This window comes from Heteronotia binoei, chromosome 8 (assembly GCF_032191835.1).
Source record: "Heteronotia binoei isolate CCM8104 ecotype False Entrance Well chromosome 8, APGP_CSIRO_Hbin_v1, whole genome shotgun sequence".
Taxonomy (NCBI): domain Eukaryota; kingdom Metazoa; phylum Chordata; class Lepidosauria; order Squamata; family Gekkonidae; genus Heteronotia; species Heteronotia binoei.
Window position 1 is genome coordinate 60,606,344 of NC_083230.1, and position 6,309 is coordinate 60,612,652.

A 6,309-nucleotide genomic window follows, 5' to 3' on the forward strand; every position below is an offset into this window, starting at 1 on the left:
TACCACCGAAACATTCTTAAAGATGGTGTCAGGCTATTAGCCAACTAGAACCCAAATTCAAACAAAACAGACTGTCATTTCTACACTGCATCCTATTGAACTTTTTTTTTTTAAAAAAGATGACATTAAAATCCAACCACCATGAAAGTGAATTGAATTCTTATTGTAGAAGCATAGAGTTGGAAGGTACATTCAAGGTCATCTAGTCTAACCCTCCTGCAGGAACTTCACAAAGACTTCCCCCACACACATACATCCCCAGTGACCCCTGCTCCATGATCAGAAGATGGCAAAAACCTCCAGGATCCCTTTCCAAACTGGCCTGGAGAAAAATAACTGACTGACCTCAAAGTGGCAATCAACATTTTCTTGGGCATGTAAGAAAGGCCCAGGAGAACTAAGCACTGATGCAATCCTTCCTGCCCTCCTTCTCATGATCTGCCTAATTCACAGAATCAACATTGCTATCAGATGGCCATCTAACCTCTGTTTAAAAACCTCCAAGGAAGGAAAGCCTACAACCTCCCAAGGAATCCTTTTCCAATGAGGAACCACTCTGTCAGGAAGTTCTTCCTATGTTCAGCCAGAAACTCTTCTGATTTAATTTCAACTCACTGGTTCTGGTCCAACAGAAAATAATTCTGCACCATCCTCTATATGACAGCCCTTCAAGTACTTGAAGGTGGTGATCATATCACCTCTCAACCATCTCCTCTCCAGGCTAAGCATACCCAGTTCCTTCAACCTTTCCTCATAGAACTTGATCTCCAGACCCCTCACCATCTTTGTTGCCCTCCTCTGGACATGTTCCAGCTTGTCTATATCCTTCTAGGTGATGTCTAACCACAGCGAAGTGATACCATCATTTCACGTGATCTGGACACTATACTTCTGTTCATAGAACCCCAAATCACATTTGCCTTTTAAACCACCACAACAAACTGTTGACTCATGTTCAGTTTATGGTCCACCAAAGCCCCTAGATCCTTCTCACTCATACTACTGCCAAGACAAGTCTCCCCCCATCCTATCATTATTCATTGGATTTTTCCTACCTAAATGCAGAAGTTTACATTTATTCCTGTTAAAATTCATTTTATTTGTTTTAGCCCAGTTTTTCAGCCTGCCAAGATCATCCTCCTGTCTTTGTCTACTACTGTATTTTCTACCCCTCCCAATTTAGTATTATCTGCAAATTTAATAAGCATTTCCCTATTCCTTCATCCAAATCATTTATAAAGCTGTTGAACAAAACAGGTCCCAAGACAGATCCTTGAGGCACTCCACTTGTCACTCTTCTCCAAGAGAATGAGGAACCATTAACAAGATTCCTTGCAAAAGCCACCTTTCAATAAAGCATACACATCAGGTTTTAATAACAACAAAAAAACCTACTGAATCACAAAAGTAATTTATTTTAGATGTAGTACAATCCTGTACAAAATCTTGTAGTAAAGTGAATGGGAGTTTGCTGGTGCTTCAATGGTAAATTGATTATAATTTGTAATTTTAAATCATTCCTGTAATTTGATTGACATGCCTGACTATTGTTTACTCAAATAAATAAAAGATTTTAAACACTTTATTTCAAGATATTGGATATTCTTTTCCAGAAAGATACTTCTAAATTGAAATAATCTTGAAAGAACCATTTTATATGAATATACTTAATAATCTAAGTTCTAAAAAGTGTTTAATATGAATACATTTAATAGTCTAATTTCTAAACTTTTACAAATACATGTGAAAGGAAAATATGGTTGCCCAAATTATATCACATGCCTCCTTTCTTCTTCAGCAGAAGTATTCTAAATAGTATTCTACTAATTACTGAGCCTTGAATTCATTAGGAAAATATAATGAATTAATTGATCAACACTCACCCCAAACATAACAAAACTACCCAGTGCAAAATGCCCTTTCCATATAACAGTTTTGAAGTACAATGAACAGAGGTGATAAAGTGCCAAGTTCTACAATTACTGGCCCAAAATAATTTTAGCCCAAACCTATTACTATTTAATACAGAAAAATAAACAAAAGGGCTATACTTTCTTATAGCAAACTGCAAGGCAAGCCATTCTAATACAAAGGCATGATTCTCATATGCAGGGGGTGAGGTGGCAGATATGAAAGGTGGTAGAATGGACCAATAAAGACTGCAGGCAGAAGATCCCATTTTGGAATGTTCCTCTATGATTAGAAACTCCCCACAAGCAGAAAACCACACAGCAAACAAAAAGACAGTGGCATTTCTCTTGCTGTTCAGCCAGTTTTCCATTTACATGGGAGTTTTTATGTATAAGAGCCCCGTGGCACAGAGTGTTAAAGCTGCAGTACTGCAGTCCTAAGCTCTGCTCACGACCTGAGTTCGATCCCCGGTGGAAGCTGGGTTTTCAGGTAGCCAGCTCGAGGTTGACTCAGCCTTCCATCCTTCTGAGGTCAGTAAAATGAGTACCCAGCTTGCTGGGGGGGAAGTGTAGATGACTGGGGAAGGCAATGGCAAACCACCCCATAAAAAGTCTGCCATGAAAACTTTGTAAAAGCAACATCACCCCAGAGTCGGAAATGACTGGTGCTTGAACAGGGGACCTTTCCTTCCCTTTTTATGTATATGAAGGAACATTTAAAGCTGGAATCTGTCATCTGCAGCCTTAAGTGTTACCATCTATTCTTTTTTCACAGGATTCTGCCATTTCACTCACATATTATTCTTCATGTGTAAATCAGACACAAGGTTTCATGTAACATGATGTTTGCTGTAGATTCATCATTTAGCTATGTTTGTTTCAGGAATTTAGGACCTTTCATAAGCATCTAATTCTACTGAATAATTTTGATGGACAGAATTCCCACTCCATCATTAAAATATGTCTTCTGAGGTCACAAAACTTCTATTTTAGTGTTTCAAAGCTTCATGTAGAAAGAACCTATATTTAATTAAAATTCAAAGAACCAGTGCTTATGCATACTTGCATGGGATGTACCCACTGAAATAAATGAAACTAAATTCTAAGTAAACGTCTGGAATTGTGTCACAAAATGTTGGTTTTATGAATTCAACTAAATTCCTTTAAGACTTCACAGAAGTTAAATATTTTTTCATTGAAACTTCTAGTTTGTTTTCCACTTATCACACAAGAGACATACTTTTCTGGCTACAATGATACTCCTATACAAGGCCAATATTACCAGCATTAATTTTGACATCAGTGAACTTCAGATTGGAGTTCTCAAAGAAATCCACTGAAGCATCAAATAGATATTTTCCAGCTGATTTGGAAAATCAAGTCATTATGGAGCAATGATAAAAATTAGATAAAACTTCCCAAACTTCTAATAGTCAGACTATGGTTCCATGCCATCTACCCTGACTGACAACAATTTTGCAAGGCTTCGTCAGATTGCTCAAATATGCAATTTGAAGGTACTTCTTAAAATTGGAAATGCCAAATATTTCACACAGGTTTTTCTGTATGCAAAGCCCATGTGCTATCATGGATTCTAACCTTTATAGTAGCTCCTGTATTAGTCACAACAAATGAAAGTACATGGTAAGAGAATTATTACTATAGAAGTGCTTGTTAATCAAGTTTAATAAAACACATCTCACCTCCCTCAGTAGAGTCCACCACATTATAAGCATTATACTATCCATTATCAGTGTAGGACATCATCAAGTTCTGTGACTTGGTGCACTTTTGGGGATAAGATGATAAATGAACAGGAAACCAAGCCACTTGTATATTTTAAGATTACTCTAAGGGCACAGAAGGCTCTTTCTCACCTTATCCCCAAAAGGGTACCATTAAAGTATGGCCCACAATGCTTATCCAAAGCCTTCCTACTTTGGTGTTTCAAAACACTAATGTGTCAGGGCCAGCCCTGCCACTAAGCAAACTAGGTAATGGCCTAGGGCACTGGCCTTCTGGGGGTGCCAAATAGGGCACTCCTCCATGTGACTCGGTGAAGTTATTAGTGCATGGGAGGGACAGAAGTTAGCCTTGCCTAGGGTGCCAGACAGTCTAGGGCCAGCCCTGTCTACACTATGTTAATTTTCCTACTAAAGGATAAAAATTCTCAGCAAACTGTTAGTCATTCCTTTCCCGAGACCCCACCCACTCTATTTCCTCCACATCTTGATATCAAACACCTCCTAGTACAAAACCTGAAAGGGGGGGGGGGAGAGAGAAATATTGATTCTGTTTGTGCCCTGCTATATTGCTGATCCAGATGATTTCCCTTTCTGTAGAGGTGGACAGAACAGTAGAGTCTGGAAGCCTGACAAAAGACTCTTCCTTCACTCTGCCAGAGTTCACCTTGAAGATTTTCAGTTTCAAAAGGGCTTACTACAACTACTATTATTATTTACTAGCAGCAGTAATAGTACTGATATATCTCTTGGAGCCCTCAACTCCTCGCTGTGTTAAATTTAATTCTCCCTTCAACGAAGTCTTCGCCCTCAGCTACTTTGTCCCCTCGGCCAATCTCTTCCTCTGCCTGCCCCCCACCCTTACGTCGTGCCTGCTGTGACATCAGCAGCGAGAGCTCGTCCTACCCTTTCGCACTTCAAAAGCACCATCCCTCCTCTTGGCAGCAGCCCCTAAGCGATGCTGTGCTTGAAATTCCCCGTCCTTCCTCCCCAGCTTCTCTCCCTCCTTCCCCCCTTTACAGATGCTGTCAGCTACACCTCACTTCACCCACGGCGAGCAATTCCATAAGGGAAAATCCTTGCCATTGTCTGCCTCACACTGCATGCTGCCTAGCCCTCCTCCTAGTTAACTCCTTCCCCGCCGCGGCTCTTCCACTGGGCTACGGGATCACCTCGTGGAAAAAAAAGAGCAGAACCACTTTCCGCCCCCCCCCCCGCGGTTAGTATCATGACATGAGCTAGGGCTGCCAGGGCTCCTCTGGCGTTGCTTCCAGCAGCACCCTAGAAGCCCCTCGGAGAAGTCGACTTCCTAATATTCTACCGGGGGGGGGGGGGGGAGAAAAAAATCTCGTGATAGGCGGCCCGTTGACATTTGCCCGCCCGTTCTCCAGAGGCGGGATGGCGCGCGCGGAGGAAAGGCAGGTGGCTTCCGTACCTAATGCCTCTTCTCCTGGCGGCGTTTCCAGTGAAATCAGTGCCGACTGCAGTCCCTCCCGAATGGGCGCTCTCGCTACCTCACGCACACTCAAACTCAGCCAGCCAGCCGCTGCTCAACTCGCCTCCCAAGCCGGGTTGCCGCCGCCGCTGCTACTCCTCTGAGAAGCCCCCTGAAGCCCCCCTCGGCCGGCACCTGGAGCCGCTCGGCAGCACCTCAGCATTTTCTCCTGTCACTTCACGAGCAGCCGAAAGGGGGAAACGTCCATGGGAAAAATGGCATATTACAATTTTTGCTTTGAGGAGCAGAGCTCGGTTGAGACCATTGTTAAAAGGAGGGGAGAAGAGGAGGCGCCTCTTAAAGGTCCAGCAGCCCCTTTTCCAGCCGGGAAAGCCGGGATTAAGAAGGGAGGGGTCGCGAAAAGGGGATTTTACACTCCTTGGAAATTAACTTCGAGGAGTGACAGCTGGAATGGCCCATTCCTTCCACGCCTAGGCTTACGCTCAAGACCTCTCCATTCAATCGTGAGGGACGGGGTGTTTTTTAATCAAACCTAAAGCCGAATTAAACAGGTAGAGAAATTTTTTTGCCATAATTCAAGTGAACGGGGATGGGAGTAAATAAAAGTCTAGAATCACTGGGAAATCAGCTATGGGAATAAGCAAATGCACATAACTCGATTAAGAACCATGTATTTCTTCTGAGTTGAAGATCCGGGGTGGGGGGAGAGCCACAACCTAGGGATCTGCTTCCCAACAAGGAGGAAGAGGCAATGCAGTAATATCCAAATGCAGAGGGATAGTAAGGTCCAAATAATGTCACAATCTCATGTCCTTTCCCCTTTTAACCCTTTTACATGCTGTTATCACAGAAAGCATGATTTCTCTCCAGAAGGTGATTTGATCAGAATGGTTTGGCGCCTCCTTGATCAAATCTGAGATTTATTCTGGCTCCCAGCGGTTCTCCTGGAATCGGGGATCCCGTGTAATCAGTTTGCTGTAGACGTGAATACTCAAAATAAGGACGCGCATCTGTTGGGCATTGGGGTTCATTTGCTGGGTTACAATAATTGTGCGATCGATAGTAAAAAGTCACTTCGTTTCAAGACGAGAGCACTTGCAGGACTACTTGCAGCAGAATGCGAGGCTCTTGTGTCAGAAGGCGTGTTTGTCGCCCTCCTTTCTTGGGCTGGGGTTTCCCCTGGAAGCCGCTGCAGTGGTTT

The 6,309-nt window shown here is 42.8% G+C and overlaps 1 protein-coding gene across 1 annotated transcript in view; it reads right to left on the minus strand.

The window, feature by feature from the left end:
* Window positions 1–5,434, minus strand: part of PPFIA2 (PTPRF interacting protein alpha 2) — a 487,757-nt gene extending 482,323 nt beyond the window's left edge. The window contains exon 1 of the mRNA XM_060245141.1: window positions 5,088–5,434. The gene's annotated coding sequence lies outside the window, so the exon portion shown is untranslated. The remainder of the gene's footprint in view (window positions 1–5,087) is intronic.
* Between the last annotated feature and the right edge of the window lie 875 nt (window positions 5,435–6,309).